We start from the raw sequence: 18,481 nt of genomic DNA on the forward strand, positions 1-18,481 counted from the left end.
GGTGAGCCACCATGCCCAGCCTAGTATGCCTTTCTGTGGCTGTTGGCGTTGAACAAGTTAAAGATCTAAGTGTGAGCTTAATTGTTTTCTCCAGCTTCACAAAAAGAGAAGACTCTAAGTGCTAGGCTTCGAGTGAATCTGTAGTGTGCACATTTCTACAACCTCAGTGTGGCTCCCATGGGAATTGAGCTGAATCTAAGCACTAAATAACCCTGATGATACCAAGTAGGGGCTCATCAGGGAGCTGCTGAAGATTTTGTCAGAACATATTAAAATCCAAGACATTCACAGAATCAAAAAAGGTCCATCAGTCCATCTGTCTATACATTCCTTTCTGATAGTAAATTTGTCCAGGGACTTTTCAAAATCACATCACCTATCCCTACCCCTTCCTTTGTGAATAAAAATGTGGCAAGAATGGAGAGCAAATCAGAATAATGCACGTTGGTGAAAGTCCTATAATTGAAATCATTATTGCTTAAGACACCGTTGCTTTAATCAGCCCTATCATAAATCAATGCTTTTCACAAGTGAAGGTTTAAAATAAAACGCCGTTAAACAAATTGGGCCTCTTAAAAGGCATGATGCAATTGGGAAGCTACTGAAAATGGATAAAAAAGTGCTTTCTGAATGGATTCACTGGTTCCAGCATTTTGTCTTCCACTTAATTTAAAAAAATATATTACCTGGTCCTTTCTTAGAAATTACATATTGGAGGTCTATAATGGCCAAGCCTTTAACCCATTAAAAAAATTTACTCCCAGGAACAGTTAATATTTGACGTTTAATTGCTTTTTCTTGTTGCAGAGGAAAATGGTTTTTTTCTTCTTTTCTTGATTGACTTTTCAAAAATCACCTTGTGAGCTATAAAGATGGAGATGATTTTCAAAAACTGAAGTACACATCCGTGTGTATGCATGCATACATGTGTTCATGTATAAATAAAATCTCCCATGTACCAGAAGCTGATGCTTCCCTCACAATAACTCTGCAAGAAAGGTGTGACTATCTCCATGTACTGAATTAGGTGGCAGAGGTCTAGAGAGGTGAAATGATTGCCTGGCGTCACTCAGGTAGTAAGTGGAGCAGTGGGTGGCTTGACTACAGAGCCAAGGAAAAAGGTCCTGCCAGTGGTCCCCGTCTTGGAGGGCAAATCCTCTCAACCTCTTTAACCAGCATCAGATTCAGGAATATAGCAGATAATCCACAACACCAGCAAAAGTCAAAAGAGCCCAACTCTCATCTTTTCTAAGCATTTTAATGTGAGTCCTTCATGGTAACTAAAGTAGGAGAAGCTGTTGAATCAGCCCTATAAATCATGTCCACCTGGGAGAGAGTTCTCATCCGGGGATTTGTGTGAATGAGCAGGGAGGCTTTGGGAGGCTGAGGCGGGTGGATCACGAGGCCAAGAAATCGCGACCATCCTGGCCAACATGGTGAAACCCCGTCTCTACTAAAAATACAAAAAATTAGCCGGGCATGGTGGTGGTACGTGCCTGTAGTCCCAGCTACTCGGGAAGCTGAGGCAGAATTGCCTGCACCCAAGAGGTGGAGGTTGCAGTGAGCTGAGATCATGCCACTGAACTCCAGCCTGGGCAACAGAGGGAGACTCCATCTCAAAAAAAACAAAACAAAACAAAACAAAAAAACAAAAAAAACCCAGGGAGTTCACAGTTTTCTTATTAGAACAGTGCTCATACAGACATCAAATGAATTTTGAGGCCTCCTCAGGAACTGTTTTAAAAGAAAGAGGGGGCCAGCCAGACATCGGTGTGGAGAAGGTGAGGAAAAGGCTCCATTTGGTTGTCTAGCATTAGAATATTTCCAAGTCAACACTGTCAATCTCCCCACTCTGACATGCAGTAAATCCAGTATCCACAACTAAAGTGTTATCTTGCTTTCGTTTTCTTTTTCTTTTCTTCTTCTTCTTCTTCCTCTTCTTCTTCTTTTTTTTTTTTTTTTTTTAGGTGGAGTCTTGCTCTGTCATCCAGGCTGGAGTGCAGTGGTGTGATCTCAGCTCATTGCAACCTCCACCTCCCCAGTTAAAGCAATTCTCCTGCCTCATCCTCCCAAGTAGCTGGGATTACAGGCACCCGCCACCACGCCCGGCTAATTTTTTGTATTTTTAGTAGAGACGGGGTTTCACCATGTTGGCCGGGCTGATCTTGAACTCCTGACCTCATGATCTGCCTGCCCTGGCCTCCCAAAGTGCTGGGATTACAGGCATGAGCCATCATGCCCGGGCTCTTGCTTTCTTTTCTTTTGTTCCTTCTCTTCCCACAAAACCAGGTATTATTTAAGTCTCTTGAAAAGCTGCACAAACCAACTGTTCCTCCCAGATTATCCCTTTCAGAGCTCAGGTGATAAGCCACCTTGGGTTACACCTCCCATGACTTGTGGTCAGATGCGGGCTGTGTCATTCTGCATTATCCTACCTTATGAGAAAATATTTGTATATTGGCCTCACCAGGTCCCAGTTCCTCTGGGAATCGTCCTGTATGCAACATCTTCACAAGGGTGGCAGGCAGTTGAATCTCTGGCCTTCGTGGGACCACTGGACATCTGGCAGAGAACCAGGAAACCACAGTTCCCTTCTGTGAGTCCACTCAGCCGGAAAACTACAAGGTGTGTGACTATAGGATGAGGGTTTTTGAAAGATGAAGTACGACACTTTGAGAAAGTGTTTGGACAGAAACTGGCTGATGTCGAATGGAAGTTTGAACATTCACAGATTTCTTTTCCTAGATATAGAAACACAAAAGCTTACATGTACACATTTAAAAAAATTTTTTAATTATCTTTTCTTTCTTGCCTTCCTTTTTTTCCCTGCCTTTTTCTTTCTTTTTTTTGGTCTTTTTCTTTTATTCCTGGTTAATAGTAATTCCCATTTTTAACCAAGGAATGGTAAAACTGACACTGTCATATTGCTATGATAGGATATATTAGCAAAACCCTTTTGGAAATTCATTCACAGTGTGCATCAAGGGCCCATAAAAATGTATGAGAACTATGTGATAATAAGGAAACAGGATATGCACTCTTAATGCTTATAAATACATAGGCAAAATATACATAGTCATACTAATGGGTAATATTTATTGTCCGCTTAATATATGACAAGCACAATGCCACATGTTTTATAGGCATTGTCTCATTTATTTTGTACACAGACATTGTGTGGTAGATATTATTATATCTCCATTTTACAGATTAAAAAAGAGAGGCCTGGGGAGACTAATTGGTTTATTTGGAGTCTAGTGTGAGATTTCAACCCATCCTAATTGATTACAGAGCTTACACTATTAATTTATAATACCTTATCATTCCTCATAATATGTGGTTATAAGAAAAAAAAAATTAACAACCAAAAAAAAAAAAAACCAACACCAACAAACAAAAATCAGATAAGCTCTTCTCTTATAATAACCACATGAAAAAATACTAGGAAAGCTTAGACTGAGAAAACGGCCAACGCTAAAAAAGCTTATCTGCAACCAGTTAATAAAATGACAGGTAGCCTTCAACACTTACATGTTTTAAGGTTTTTTTTCTCTGGATGGGAATTAGACCCTATATGAATGATTTTTGACCAAAATAATCTAATTGATACTATTCTGCTAATTTAAGGAAAGTTCAAGGGAACAAGTCTTACACGAAGTTGCAAAGGACTTTGAAAGGACTTTGTCCAGACTTCGGTGAGAATTTTCTTTTGGACTGGGACCTAGATTAGTGTTTCTTAACTTTCTTAACTTATACCGTGTGAGAACATAGCTGAAGATATTAATGGAATCTATGGTTTCTCTTTCTCTCTCCAGAAAAACACATATATTAACATTATTCTACATTTTGCTGTATATATTTTATCTTTTTTTTTCAGGAAACTTTGAAAATTTTAGGTTTATTGCTGGTTTAAGATTTAAACTAACATTTCCCTTTCTGTTTTGGCTTCCAGAATGTTCTTTATACCTCAGAGAAAGGACTTTCCTTTCTCTAATAATTTTTTTTTTTTTTTGGAGACAGAGTCTCGCTCTGTCACCCAGGCTGGAGTGTAGTGGCACAATCTTGGCTCACTGCAACCTCTGCCTCCCAGGATCAAGCCATTCTCCTTCCTCAGCCTCCCGAGTATCTGGGACTACAGGCGCACACCATCATGCCCAGCTAATTTTTGTATTTTTAGTAGAGATGGAGATTTCACTATGCTGGACAGGCTGGTCATCGTGAATTCCTGACCTCAAGTGGTCCACCTGCCTGGGCCTCCCAAAGTGCTGGGATTCCAGGCATGAGCCACCGCACCTGGCCTGTATCTCTAATAATTTAAATACTGATACAGTTTTTTCTGAGTGTTGTCTACACCTGGAAAACTGAGGTTGGTAAAGTAAGCAAGTATAATGCATAATTTAGTTTCAATGTTTTCATTAATATGATACCATACCATTGTGAACACTTGTATTTGGTTGCATAGCTAACAACCACCTTTTGGATTTTTCATGTTAGAATGAAAAAAATGCATGGCATACATCACCAAGAATCAAAGGTTGTGCCTGGCAGTGTAATTGACTCTGTAATAAAGAGAGAAGCTTCGCTAGGTGAGTGGACAGCATTATGAGAGGCTTTGTTCACATCTGCAGAAATGCATTTTCGTTAAACACCTGTGTTAAGCACATGCACATAAGGCACAGTGATAGATGGATGTAAAACACGGGTAGATGATGTCCTTGTATGAGATTCTACAAAGACTCCGATGTGCTGAGGTTTGGAAGTGCTCAGGCAGCCTCCTGGCGCTATTGGCTGTGCTGCTAATAAGATTACAGGCAGGGCATGATTTCATTCCATGTAATATTTTCGTCATTAGGAAGAGGGAAGTTATTTTTACCTGTCAATTTCTGTTTTCCGAAATTGAAAAATTCCCAGGTATGAATCCCAAAAGACTTTACATGCAACCTCCATCTCCTATTCAGGACCGTTCAAGGAGAAGACAGAAACACCATGTTTAGAGGTCATTGGTCCATCTACTCTAGAAACTTCCCCTCGGCAGTGGTCCCTGCCTATGTTACAGAAGAAGGCAAAAATACGAGCCATCGTGCATCTGGCCAGTTCTGCAATGCTCCATCCCAGGGGGAAATTCCTTCCTCACTCCAGCTGGTGAACAGCTATGCCCTGGAGTCCAGGACGGACATGCCTTGTAACTTTTTAACTTAGTTAGTGTAACTGCCAATATTATTCCTATTCATATAAATGTCTAATCCTTTCTTGAATCTTGCTAGACTATTTGCCTCAATAATATCCTGCGGCACTGAATTCCACAGGTAGATTATACGCTGCTTTAAAAAGTATTTCCTTTTCTTGGTTTTAAATTTGTTGCTTTTTAATGTCACAGAATAGCCCTTGTTCTTGCATTAAGTGGCACAGGATAGAAGCATTTCAAATTGACCCTTATTTCTTCCAAGCAGTTTCTTCACTAATATTAAAACCCTGTTTTCTTCATATATTTTCTATTTTGGCATATATAATCTTGATTTAATGAAATGATTTATGTAAGTAGTCTCACACTATTTTGTGAACATAGTAGGCACTGGTAAAAAGCTTTCCTTGGTATTCAATGTCATTTATTGGACAAATATTTACTGAGCATCTATTATGTGCAGGAACTGTTCTAATTTTGGAGAGTCAGCTTCAAATAAGACTGGGTCATTTTTCTGAAGGACTTACTTTTCTAGAGAAGGAGATAAGCAGTAATACAGTGAATAAATCTATGAACCTCATGGTTTCAGATGGTATTAAGTATTATGGGAAGATTGAAAGAGTGGCTGGAGCCGATTTGCATTGCACAGTCAGGGAGTGGCTCTCTGAAAAGGGGACAGTTGCCATCAGCTGTCAAGGAGCCCCCTATGTGAAATCTCCAGGAAGGTGAACTCCAGCTCCACAACAATGCCCAGTAGTTGTTGAGGCTCAGTCATTATTTGTTGAGTGCATGAATGAATTAAGGTGGAGAAGGAAAGCCTTAGTTACTAAAATCCCCAGGAATTTACTCAGCAGATTTGGGAGGATCACTTCTTGAATCCCCATGTTCTGTAACTCCCAACACTGTGGGAATAAACAAAGCAGGGGCTGTAGTTAGTTGGACTGGGTTTCAAGACCTGACCATGGTCCCCAGCTTACCAGCTGTGTGGCCTTGGGCAAGTTACCTAATTGCTCTCATCCAAACAACCCTCCTTTATAAAAATGAGAGTAAACTTCCTTCCTTCATGGGAGTTGGAGGTTTGAACGCAAAGTTAACGTGGAAGTTCTTTTTAAACTGCCAAATGGTGTAGAGGTGTGGTTATTCTTGAGGGAACCAGCTGTTCCCAGTGTCAGGCTCTGCTCTTTCATTCTTTCCTCTCTCCCTTCCTCATGTTCTGCTTCCTTCCATTCCCTACTTTATCCCTGCCTCTTCCTAAAGCCCGCCAGGGCATCCATGGGACTTAGCTTTCTGTCCCAGAGGTGGCTTAAGCAGGGTGGACTTACCTTTCTGAAATTCTTATCTACGTCTTAGGAACTTTTACAATGGAGCTGTTGTGTATTGATGCAGTGGACTGGATGTGGCTTTCGAATAGTGATTGTTTGCTTTTATTTTGTTTACTGCTTAATCTTCTGGGGTCAAGTTATCCAAACTTCTATGTATAAAGACAGTCCTTGCCTGAATTTCCGAGGGAATCTTGCCCCAGAAACCAAGCCTTTGGTTGCACCGGGCTGCCTGGCTGCCTTCAGCTTCCCTCTGTGTTCCAGCCTGACTGGCATATGCATACACTGTTTCCTCATGTTGCCTCTTGTTATTCTTTTTAATTGTCCTTAATGTACGGTTTTTTTTTTTTTTTTTTTTTCAGTTTAGGCAATTTGAAATACAGCATGTGCAGCTCTGCATAATAATGTATTATAGGAAACATTTCAAGGAATAAATTATTAGAATTGTTTATATGTATGGTTCAAATTTACTGGCAAATTGCTTAGGCCTCAGTTTTATGATGTAGCTGCCAGCCAGGCTCCTTCAGGGTAAAACTCTGAAATAGGAGAAGCTGCCCAGCGCTGTCCCTTCCCAGCACTTCCTCTCCTTATTCCTGCCCTTTCAACACCTCCCTCCTTTCCTGCCCCCAAATAACTCTGTGGAGCTGCCAGACCTTTTGCACCTTAATGTGAAGACATTTCGTGGGTCTTCCCCAGACCCACCCCCAGCAAAGGTGAGGTGCGCAAAGGAATAAATCTCCAATGGTATAATTTTAGACACTGTGGCAACTGGGAAGGGCAGCTATTTTTGGCCATGGGGCTTTCTCCTTGACCTGAGATGATATTCCCTGGCCTGCTGCTAGTGCACCCAGCCAACCCTGCACGCGGTCCTTTTTGCAACGTGTTTGCCATTCCTGGGGGCTGGCTTCTTCCTCTTTCTGCCAAGCAGCTCTGTGCTCAGGCACGATGCTGTGTGTTTGAGCAAGGGTGTGAACAGGTTCACGCGTGCCCACCTAGGCTTGCCCCAGGGTGACACAGTCAGGCAGTGGTCAGGGCACCTCTGAGGGGCAACGCAGATGGAACAGACGTCCTTTCACATTGGGGGTGGGAGAAGACTTCCAGTCCAGTTTCTGGGTCTCCCTCAGCCTCCATACTTTATCAGCTGCTCAGGGACCATTCTATGAGTCACTCCCCCTCCCGGTGAGGCGAGCCAGGCAGCCTCCAGGCCACAGGGTTCATGCATTCCCGCCCACACTGCTTCATTTGAAGCCGCATCCTCACAAAGATTCTTCTGACCACCGGGCTTGCTATCTTCCCACTCAAGCTCCCGATGCAGCTGCTGTCTGCAGACCCCCTGGACTGCCTGGGGAAGTGAGTCGGAGCTCCTGCAGCAGAGGGGTGGAACAGCTACACGAAGAGCCGAAGGTGGCCAAAAATAACAGCGCTTTCCAGATGAGGGTAATGTTATAGCCAAGATCATCACTGGGGTAGGGTGTCTTGTTCTTTGTTTTACAACCTAAAAAGTACACAGAAGGCTCAAAGATCATTCAGGAAGGAGGAATAAAGTCAGTACAGAACAGAGAAATGGGAGCAGTTACAAACAAAGGAATTGAGTTTCTTTATGCCAAAAGAGAGAAAATAGAGGCCTTTTATAGATATAGAGAGAGCCCTGGCTATCTGGATGGAAGTTCTGTTTTCTCCAGCTTCCATGGCCACAAAAAAGGGGGAGAATTCTGAATTTGCAGAGAGAGAGAGAAAAAAATAGTGAGAGAGAGACAGAGGATATAAGGAGAGACTGACCAAGGAACAAAATAGCAAGGAGTTAGACAAAAGGGGAGAAAAAGATCAAGAGACAATGTTACCTTCTCTTATCTGCTATTGGATGACATTTAATAGAAACTTACTGAGAACCAACGATATCTAATCCAGTTATCTATTTCTGCATGACAGATCACCCTGAAATTTATTAACTTAAAACCACAACAGTCAAGTTATGATGATCTATCATTGTTTTGAGCGTTGACTGGGATCAGCTGGGTGGGTCACACACAGTCTTTCTTGAGGGTAAGGATGAGGTCTGGCGGTGGCCAAGGCTGGAGTCATCACTGAGGCTGCCTCACTCTCATGTCTGCTGGTTGATGCGGGCCATGGCTGCGACCTCAGCTGGGGCTGTCAACTGGAACCCTTGCATGGGGTCACTCCATGTAATCCGAACTTCCTCACAGCATCTCATCCTTGCACTTCTTACATGGCCACTCAGGACTCCAAAGATGAGTGTCCCAAGAGAGTAAGGTTGAGGCTGAATGATCCTTTTTTTTTTTTCCTTGAGATGGAGTCCCACTCTGTCACCCAGGCTGGAGTGCAGTGGCGTGATCTCAGCTTACTGCAACCTCCACCTCCCAGGTTCAAGCGATTCTCTTGCCTCAGCCTCCAGACTAGCTGGGATTACAGGCGCCTGCCACCATGCCTGGCTAACTTTTGTATTTTTAGTAGGGATGGGGTTTCAACATGTTGCCCAGGCTGGTCTCGAACTCCTGACCTCAAGTGATCTGCCCTCCTTGGCCTCCCAAAGTGCTGTCATTACAGGTGTGAGACACTGCACCCGGCCCAAATTATCCTTTTTGACCTACCAAGTCACCTTTTCTATTGTCCACCAATCGCTAAGGTCAGCTCAGATTCAAGGGCAGGGCATTTAGATACCTCCTCTGGATGTGGGGAGTGTTAAAGAACTCGTGGACATGTTTTAAAACTGCTAAAGTGTCCAATCATGGTGTCAGCTACTCCCAGCCCCTCGATCTCCAGGAGCTTCCAATCTCCAATCTCGTTGGAGCTATCGAAGTCAATTAAGTATTCTGTGAAAAGTAACAAAATAAATACCCATTCACCAGGTGAGCGAGGTGATAGAAGAACGTGTACAAAGTGGGATACAAGATGAACACTCGCATTCGTATAGGTCACAGGCGGAGTGTACTTCGGAAGGCCTGTGGCCACTGATCATTTGGAGAGCGTTGAAGGCAAATAGGACAGCAGTGGCTGAGGTTCCCTCACTCTGGAGTGGGGGTGCTTCCTCGCCTTATTCAAACTCCTATGTCTGTGCTCGATGATTTATTTATCCTCCTCTGCCCCGCCTTGGTATGACCAACTGTACTTTATTTCAATTACATCATTCTGCAATGGTCCAAAAATCTTGGCTTTTTTGTTCTTCTGCTGTGACTTTATCCTTTCTGTGCATGAAAAAGATTCGGGCCAGGCACGGTGGCTCACGCCTGTAATCCCAGTATTTTGGGAGGCTGAGTCCGGCGAATCACAAGGTCAGGAGATTCGAGACCATCCTGGCTAACACGGTGAAATCCCGTTGCTACTAAAAATACAAAAAATTAGCTGGGTGTGGTCATGGGCACCTGTAATCCCAGCTCGTCGGGAGGCTGAGGCAGGAGAATCACTTGAACCCAGGAGGCAGAGGTTGCAGTGAGCTGAGACCGCGCCACTGCACTCCAGCCTGGTGACAGAGCAATAAATTAAAAAAAAAAAAAAAGAAAAGAAAAAGATTCACCTCCCCTTCTCCTTCCCTACATACTTGCTACCCCATAGCCATTTTTCAGACCAGTGAACTTCTCTCTGCCCTTGTCTCATTCCTCAGTCAACTGCTTGAAATATACCTATTCATCTTGTTTTCTTTCTTTATGGCCACTGTCTCTTGCCTCCTCAAATCCTATCTTATATTCCACGTGACTCACGCCCTTCTCTGCTCTGACTTGTCTTATCCCAGGAGCCAGTTGTCCAGCACAGTGTCATGGGACAGTGGGCCCTGGTGCCACAATGCCTGGCATCTCCACCAGATACAGCTTTGAGATCTTCATGATGAAGCTTGCTCCAATCCAAGGGCTGTCAGGTAGGGTTTGCTGTTCAGCTGCTAACCTTTCTTTGGTAAGCATTTACTATATTCCATCGTCACTGAAATTACTTTTAATCTTGATTTGGACCTTCAGTCTCCTAATAGCACCCACTTGGGACATTCTTCGTTTCTGTTTTATTTTGTTTTGAGACGGAGTCTTGCTCTGTTGCCCCAAATGGAGTGCCGTGGTGCAATCTTGGCTTATTGCAACCTCTGTCTCCCAGGTTCCAGTGATTCTTGTGCCTCAGCCTCCTGAGTAGATGGGATTACAGGCTTGTGCCATGATACCCAGCTAATTTTTATATTTTTAGTAGAAAAATTTTGTATTTTTCTACTAAATTTTTCTACAAAAAAATTCTTGTATTATTCTACTAAATTCTAAAAATTTTGTATTTTTTTCTACTAAAAATATAAACATTTTTAGTCATGTTGGCCAAACTGGTCTCAAACTCCTGGCCTCAAGTGGATGCCTGCCTTGGCCTCGCAACATGCTGGGATTACAGGCATGAGCCACTGTGCCTGGCCAGGGGACATTCATTTTTAATCTCCATGTAGGTTGGGTCTCTTTTATCCTCTTAGTATAAAGTGATGTATGTCCACTTTAGAAAATTTAGAATACCCAGACAAGCAAAAATAAGAAAACAAACACTGTAGACAGAAACATTGTTAACAACTTGATGTGGGCCTTTCTCATCTTTTTTCTTTCTTTTTTTTTTTTTTTTTTTGAAGGGGGGTCCCCCTTTTTCCCCCGGGTGGGGGGAAGTGTGGAATCTTGGCTCACTGCAAGCTCCGCCTCCCGGGTTCACGCCATTCTCCTGCCTCAGCCTCTCCGCGTAGCTGGGACTACAGGCGCCCGCCACCACGCCCGGCTAATTTTTTGTATTTTTAGTAGAGACGGGGTTTCACTGTGGTCTCGATCTCCTGACCTCGTGATCCGCCCGCCTCGGCCTCCCAAAGTGCTGGGATTACAAGCGTGAGCCACCGTGCCCGGCCTTTTCTTTCTAACTATGGTTTTTATATCCAAAAAAGTAGCCTTACCACTTAGATGGTCAATGCTTTCATCTGAGCTACTTCCTATTTTACTGAACCAGTTCTACAGAACTCTATTCCCTGGCCCCAGGTGATTGGAACAGGCGTGGACATCTGGCCCAGCTGGGCTAGTCCCTGCACTTTCCCTGGGATTAAATTAGATTGTATGCAGGACTGGCACTATAATAGCACATCGGCATATGCATAGTCTATTCTCATGCTGCTAATAAAGACATACCCGAGACTGGGTAATCTGTCAAGGAAAGAGGTTTAATGGACTCACAGTTCCGGATGGCTGGGGAGGCCTCACAATTACGGCAGAAGGTAAAGGGGAAGCAAAGGCATGTCTTACATGGCAGCAGGCAAGAGAGTTTGTGCAGGGGAAGTCCCCTTTATAAAACCTTCAGAACTCATGAGACTTATTCACTACCAGGAGAACAGTATGGGGGAGACCGCCCCTATGATTCAATTATCTCCACCTGGCCCCTCCCTTGACACATGGGGATTATTACAATTCAAGGTGAGATTTGGGTTGGGACACAGCCAAGCCATATCAACACGGGATTAGAATTTGTACCTCGAAAGCTAAAGCTTTAGTGGAGAAGGTGGTTGGCAAGAGATGAGTAGAGGAGACAGTGAGAAGCAGAGGAAGAGATGGCGGAGTTCTAGGGGCAGAGACTCCTTGTATCCTGGCACTGATCCCTGCAGCGAATTTTGTGGAATTGCCTTGCATCCTTACCTAATATTCATCTTTAATGGAGCAATGTCTGTGGGATTCTGATATTTTCATCTAACAATGCTTGTGCAGAATGACAGGCACAGGCTTTGTTCACTGAAAAATACATCATCTTTTTTTTCTGAGTCATCATATGTCCTCCTAGATTATAATTTTCATGGCTGCACAGTGACTATTGTGGATGTCTCAATATTTATGGGAGAAGTGCAATTTGTGGGAGAAGCTTGAGCTCTGGTGTTAAAGAGTACTGAGTTCAAATGCCCTGCCCTGAACACTTGTTGGCTATGTGATTTGGGCAAATTATTTAAACACCCTATGCCTCAGTTCCCTCCTCTGTAAGATAGGCACAACAATAAGGTTAAATGATGTAATGATTCTTAAAGCTCATAGCACATTTTCTGTCATATAAGTGAGAGTTCAGTAGACTTCACCTCCCATTATTTATAATCATGAAACCAGTACTCTGTGACTGCTCCTGTAACAACCCTCCTATTTTCCTCATCCTCCTCCGCCTTCTTCCTCCTCCTTTCCTCCTCCTCCTCCTCCTCCTCCTCCTTCTTCTTCTTCCTGGAGTTTTGCTCTTGTTGCCTAGGATGGAGTGCAGTGGTGCAATCTCAGCTCACTGCAACCTCTGCCTCCTGGGTTCAAGCAATTCTCCTGCCTCTTTTGTATTTTTAGTAGAGATGAGGTTTCACCACATTGGTCAGGCTGGTCTCAAACTCCTACCCTCGGGTGACCCGACCGCCTCAGCCTTCCAAAGTGCTGGGATTACGAGCATGAGACACCATACCCGGCCTCTATTTTCAACATTATAAACAGAACGGCAGTGAACATCCTTACAGTCAAATATTTGCACATGATTATTCTTTGAGAAAAATGCCAAGAAGTTGCATTATTGGATCAAAGATTATGGGCATAAAATTTTTTTTAAAACGTGCACTAGGGGCCAGGCGTGGTGGCTCATGCCTGTAATCCCAGCAATTTGGGAGGCCGAGGCAGGCGGATCACAAGGTCAGGAGTTTGAGACCAGCCTAGCCAAGATAGTGAAACCCCATCTCTACTAAAAATACAAAAATTAGCCAGGTGTGGTGGCGGGTGCCTGTAATTCCAGCTACTCGGGAGGCCGAGGCAGGAGAATCACTGGAACTCGGGAGGTGGAGGTTGCAGTGAGCCAAGATCATACTACTGCACTCCAGACTGGGCGACAGAGCAAGACTCCATCTCAAAAACAATACAAAACAAAACAAAACAAAACAAACAAAAAAACAAAAAACATACACTAGGATGGCTGTCTCTGAATCTTCAGTGTTATCCACCACCCTAGCCTTAACAATTTTCTTCTTGGCCTCACATTTAGAGAAAACATGTTTCTTTCTGGGTCCAGGATGTGGTCTGTGTTCACTATCCAACAAAATTAAAACGTCACATCTGACATTTGAGTTGGGACTCTTTGGGGTAAAGTTAATTAATTCATTTAGCTATTCATCTACATGTCAGGTATAGATTAAGTTTATATATAGCCCAGATTTATGGATTAGGTTTATATTTTGAGAGCTGGCTGGAGTGTTGCTAATGATGGAGTGGACTTTGCAGCCATCATAGGAAGAGTTCCAGATGGTCCTAAGGAAGTCAAATGTAGACTAAGGCTTACAGTATCTGTAAAATCTTTCCTTTCTAGAAACAAGAACATTTGGAATATCTTTATCTTTTGATGTGCCTGGAATGACCTGCCATCGACAGACCCTTCCCTGGCTTCAAGGCTCTGGAAAATATCAATGTGAAATTTAGTGAGAGGCTTCTTTGAGCCACCCACTGTGCTAGGCACCTTGGGAAGACGAAGGTAACCCTAAATGATCCTTATCCTCAAGGGCATAGTTTGTTGGGGAAGTAGATGTGCAAACAATTAGAGGGCAAAGTTAAATGTGCCAGATTGGTGGTGTGCACCTGCAAGGAAATCCCAGAATGAGGCATTCCATGAGCCAAGGTCTGCATGCAGTTAGCCACTTGGTCCCCAGGGGGTTTTAGTTGTTCTAAAGTTATAGTATTTGATTTCTTTTTAGTTACCAAAAATGAACACCATAGATTTTAGGTAAAAATACAGATTTCTGTCTTACCTTGAAAAAATGAAAGAATTGACAATAATTAGCCCCTATTCCACCATGGTAACAGTGAGGCATGGCTGATCTTTTAGCCAGGGAATGAAATGAGTTCTCCTGCTGGGCATAGTAGTTCATACCTGTAATCCCAACACTTTGGGAGGCCAAGGTGGGTGGATCACTTGAGGTTAGGAGTTCGAAACCAGCCTGGCCAACATAGTGAAACCCTGTCTCTACTTAAAATACAAAAATTAGTCAGGCATGGTTGCAGGCGCCTACAATCCCAGCTACTCAGGAGGCTGAGGCAGGAGAATCCCTTGAACCCGGGAAGCAGAAGAGGAAGTGGTTGCAGTGAGCCAAGATTGTGCCACTGCACTCCAGCCTGGGTGACAGAATGAGACTCCATCTCAAAAAAAAAAAGAAAAAAAGAAAGAAATGAGTTTTCCTTTTTAACTATCGTCCTCACTACTCCTTACAGTTTTATCCTGTACTGCTTCATTTATTTATGCTATTTGTGTGGGCCCTGTGAGTTTAAGAGCATGGCCTAGTGGAAGGAGGCTCTTGTTCTTTCACAGGATATCAGGGAAGATCAGAAAGATCTGCTAGAGGGGAGACCTGCAGGGTAAGCAGAAATTTGCAATGTAAAGAGGTAGAAGGGAGGTGGAGCCCCTAAGGCAGGGGCAACAGCATGTGCAGAGGCATGGGGCTTGAGCACAGAAGGCCTGCTTGGACAAAGACAAGCTGACAAGGATAGCAAGAAAGTTGAGTATTTAATGGAAGGGATCAAGAGAAAAAATTGGAGAAGTATGCAAGTGCCAACTCATGAGCAGTCTGGCATACCAAAATAGAGGCTTTGGATTTTGCTCTGTAAAAACTAGATTGGGCCCGGTGTGGTGGCTCATGCCTGTAATCCTAGCACTTTGGGAGGCTAAGGTTGGTGGATCACTTGAGGTCAGGAGTTCGAGACCAGCCTGGCCAACATGGCGAAACCCCTTCTCTACTAAAAATACAAACGTTATCCGAGCATGGTGGCGGGCACCTGTAGTTCCAGCTGCAAGGGAGGCTGAGGCAGGAGAATTGCTTGAATCTGGGAGGCGGAGGTTGCAGTGAGCTAAGATCGTGCCACTGCACTCCAGCCTGGGCAACAGAGTGAGACTCTGTCTCAAACAAACAAACTAGATTGGATGACTGATCGGATAACAGCTAAAAGAGTTTCCAACAGTGCCCCAACTCCATGCTGATGCTGTGGAAAGCACATGGTGTGCAGCAGCTCATGAAATCCTGACTCCAAGCATATAATACATGTGCTATTACAGAGGCGAAAAAGCAGATCTAGGGAGATCGGTTAAGTGAGTTCTCCAAGGTCACAACCAATGAACGTCAAAGCAGGAAGTGAACCCCAAGCTTCATTACAGAGCTTGCAATCTAATCATTGGGGCACCCCACTTCCCAGCTGGATTAGTGCTTCTGAACAACTACCCTGGCAGCAAAGTCAGGGTTGCATGGAGTGTGAGTGTGGGGACACGGAGAGAGCAAAGCTGCTGAGCTACTGGAGACCGCTGCATTGGCCAGAGAGCAGGAGGGCCTTCACCAAGGTGGCCTAGTGCCGTGAAGAGGAAGGGGTGGATAGGGGAGATGTTGACCAGGATACAGGACGGACCAGTGGGACCCTCCTTCATGGAACCTGCTGGCTATCGCATCGCCTTTTCTTTTCCTTCTTGGAATTCTCGGAGCACTCTGGGCGTCTTTCCTAGGGCTTGCTTGTGCCATGTCCCCATCCAGCTGTGTGCATCTTATCACATCTAGTATGTTTTGAGTTCCTTAAGGGCAGGAGGAATTATGCTTTATTTGCCTTAATATATTTTTTTATTTTTTACATTGCTGAGCATAGTGCTTTGGTAAATGAATGAATTCCAAAATTATCTTATTCAGATCATTCCTCCTTATGTCTGCATTTTATAAGTTAGTGGCAAGTTAAATACTTTTTCTTTTAAAATATGAAAATAATTTCCTTACGCAATCTACTTTAAACTACATTAAAATATGAGGGAAAGTAAGACTGGGAAGTTGTTTAAAAACAGCAAACCCTTTAAGAGTCAATGTCACATTTATTGCTATAAAATATTTTTCTCTCTCTGTTAGACATCTGGTTCCCATTACGTACAGTATTGGGTGCTTGAGTTCACCAGCCATTTTGCATACCAAGCAGTGTGTAGGCAAAATCCCCACCGACATCCACCAGCATGCATTTGCACCAGGTAATTCTTTACATTTACAGACAACCCTTCTATCACCAACTTAATTCTTACCAATACATTTTTGAAGTTACTTTGCTCATAGGTATCTTAAGACCAAATTGCCTACATCTGAGAAGTGAAGAACTTCAAAACCCTGGAGTCTTTGCTTTATGTCATTGTACAATCCAACTATCTATAATCTGGCATTGAAGTCAATGAAACATCTAAATCTTAAGTCTATATTTCCTAGTAACATTGACCCAGAAATGAGAAACACAATATGGAATGTTTGCTAATGAGTCATGAATTTCATTATAATTGCTTCCACATTCAGGATAGCTCCCTTAAAACCATCTAATCTTGACATATCCTGCAACAATCCCATGTGTTGTAAATGATTTTGTTTTATTTCTTAGGTTACTGCTAAGGGCTTATTTTCTGGTTCATTTCATTTTCTTAAAGAAAACCACACACACGTGTGCATGTGCACACACACATTCAGACATACACTCCTCACCTCAATTTCTATTTTTTGAAATAAAATAATTATGAAATAAAAAGGAGCCGTCATCATTTGGTTTGAAAATAAAAATAAACACAGTTAGGGAAAAAGTTGAAATACAGTCCATTTTACAGCTCTAATTCAGGCCTCTGAGAATTAAAGCCAGAATTAAGCAACGCCTAGGCAAGCAGTAGTCTGTATCCTTTGGAGACTTAAGAACCTGTATCAGAATGGACAGACACAACTGGCATTCAGTACTGTAATGATGGAAAATTAAATACAACTTTAAATAACTGCTCACTTTATTATTTATTTATTTATTTATTTATTTTTTGAGACGGAGTCTCGCGCTTTCACCCAGGCTGGAGTGCGGTGGCGCAATCTCGGCTCACTGCAGGCTCCGCCTCCCGGGTTCCCGCCATTCTCCTGCCTCAGCCTCTCCGAGTAGCTGGGACTACAGGCGCCCGCCATTACGCCCAGCTAATTTTTTTGTATTTTTAGTAGAGACGGGGTTTCACCGTGTTAGCCAGGATGGTCTCAATCTCCTGACCTAGTGAGCCACCCGCCTCGGCCTCCCAGAGTGCTGGGATTACAGGCGTGAGCCACCGCGCCCGGCCCTAAAAACTGCTCACTTTATAAAGTGATCTATTAGCATTGTACGACTTCAGCACTTAAAGTGACTGATTCTAATTGCAAGATTTGGTCAGCAGCAAGCATTAAAGAGCTGCAGGATCTCGTATTTTATTTCTTTTGGGATATTTTAACTGGATTTTCTTTGGAATGAAGCTTTATTCTTGCCACACAAAAGATCGTGTGGAAGAAATTTCTCTGTTCGATAGAACGAGAGGTAATTATAGTTTCTTCTTCTTTGATTCATTATTCAATATGCCAGATCCTAAGAACATTCTTGCATTTATTCTCCCCTTCCTTTACTAAGTAAAACTCTATTTTTACAGCTCATAGATATTATCCTGAAGGAGTAAAGATGGATGCCCTTCTCTAATGAGCTTTAGCAAGCAGAGAGGCACTCTTTCCCTGCACCTGGTTATTTTACTGTGTCCTTCAGAACCTCTCCGGGAGAAACCGGTGGGTCTGTAGAATGAAACTACCATGCCACACCTCGGGCTGAACTTATTTTACATAGGTTATCACAAAACTACAGGGACTTCTGGGCAGGTATACTTCTTAGATGTACCTACTAATGAGTTTGCAGTTTCCAGAAAAAGAAGGAAGCGTATGGGAGAATGTCATTCGTCTCTGAATTTGACTTTAGGTTTATGACATCTACAGGCTATTTCAGAATTTTCATTTGATTGACTACAGGAAACTAATTAATTGAATAGTATTGGAAACTGCAGCTCTTTATGCTAAAAGAGTTTTTTTTTGGGGGGGGGAGTTGAACTTACATGTTTAAGCAGTTTAAGACATATTGAAATTTTACCTTAATCTGCCGTATGGATTTTTTTGTTGGTGGCTTTCAGATCTCTCAGGTAGTAGAAGAATTGC

General features: G+C 43.1%; 1 long non-coding RNA gene across 1 annotated transcript in view; it reads left to right on the plus strand.

Moving 5' to 3' along the window:
* Window positions 1–18,481, plus strand: part of LOC116481835 (uncharacterized) — a 61,802-nt gene that overhangs the window by 34,453 nt on the left and 8,868 nt on the right. The window contains exons 2-5 of the long non-coding RNA XR_004251643.2: window positions 2,471–2,625; window positions 4,495–4,586; window positions 7,805–7,938; window positions 10,250–10,407. This is a non-coding gene — a long non-coding RNA (uncharacterized LOC116481835). The remainder of the gene's footprint in view (window positions 1–2,470; window positions 2,626–4,494; window positions 4,587–7,804; window positions 7,939–10,249; window positions 10,408–18,481) is intronic.

Source organism: Hylobates moloch, unplaced genomic scaffold, assembly GCF_009828535.3.
Source record: "Hylobates moloch isolate HMO894 unplaced genomic scaffold, HMol_V3 SCAFFOLD_14, whole genome shotgun sequence".
Classification (NCBI taxonomy): domain Eukaryota; kingdom Metazoa; phylum Chordata; class Mammalia; order Primates; family Hylobatidae; genus Hylobates; species Hylobates moloch.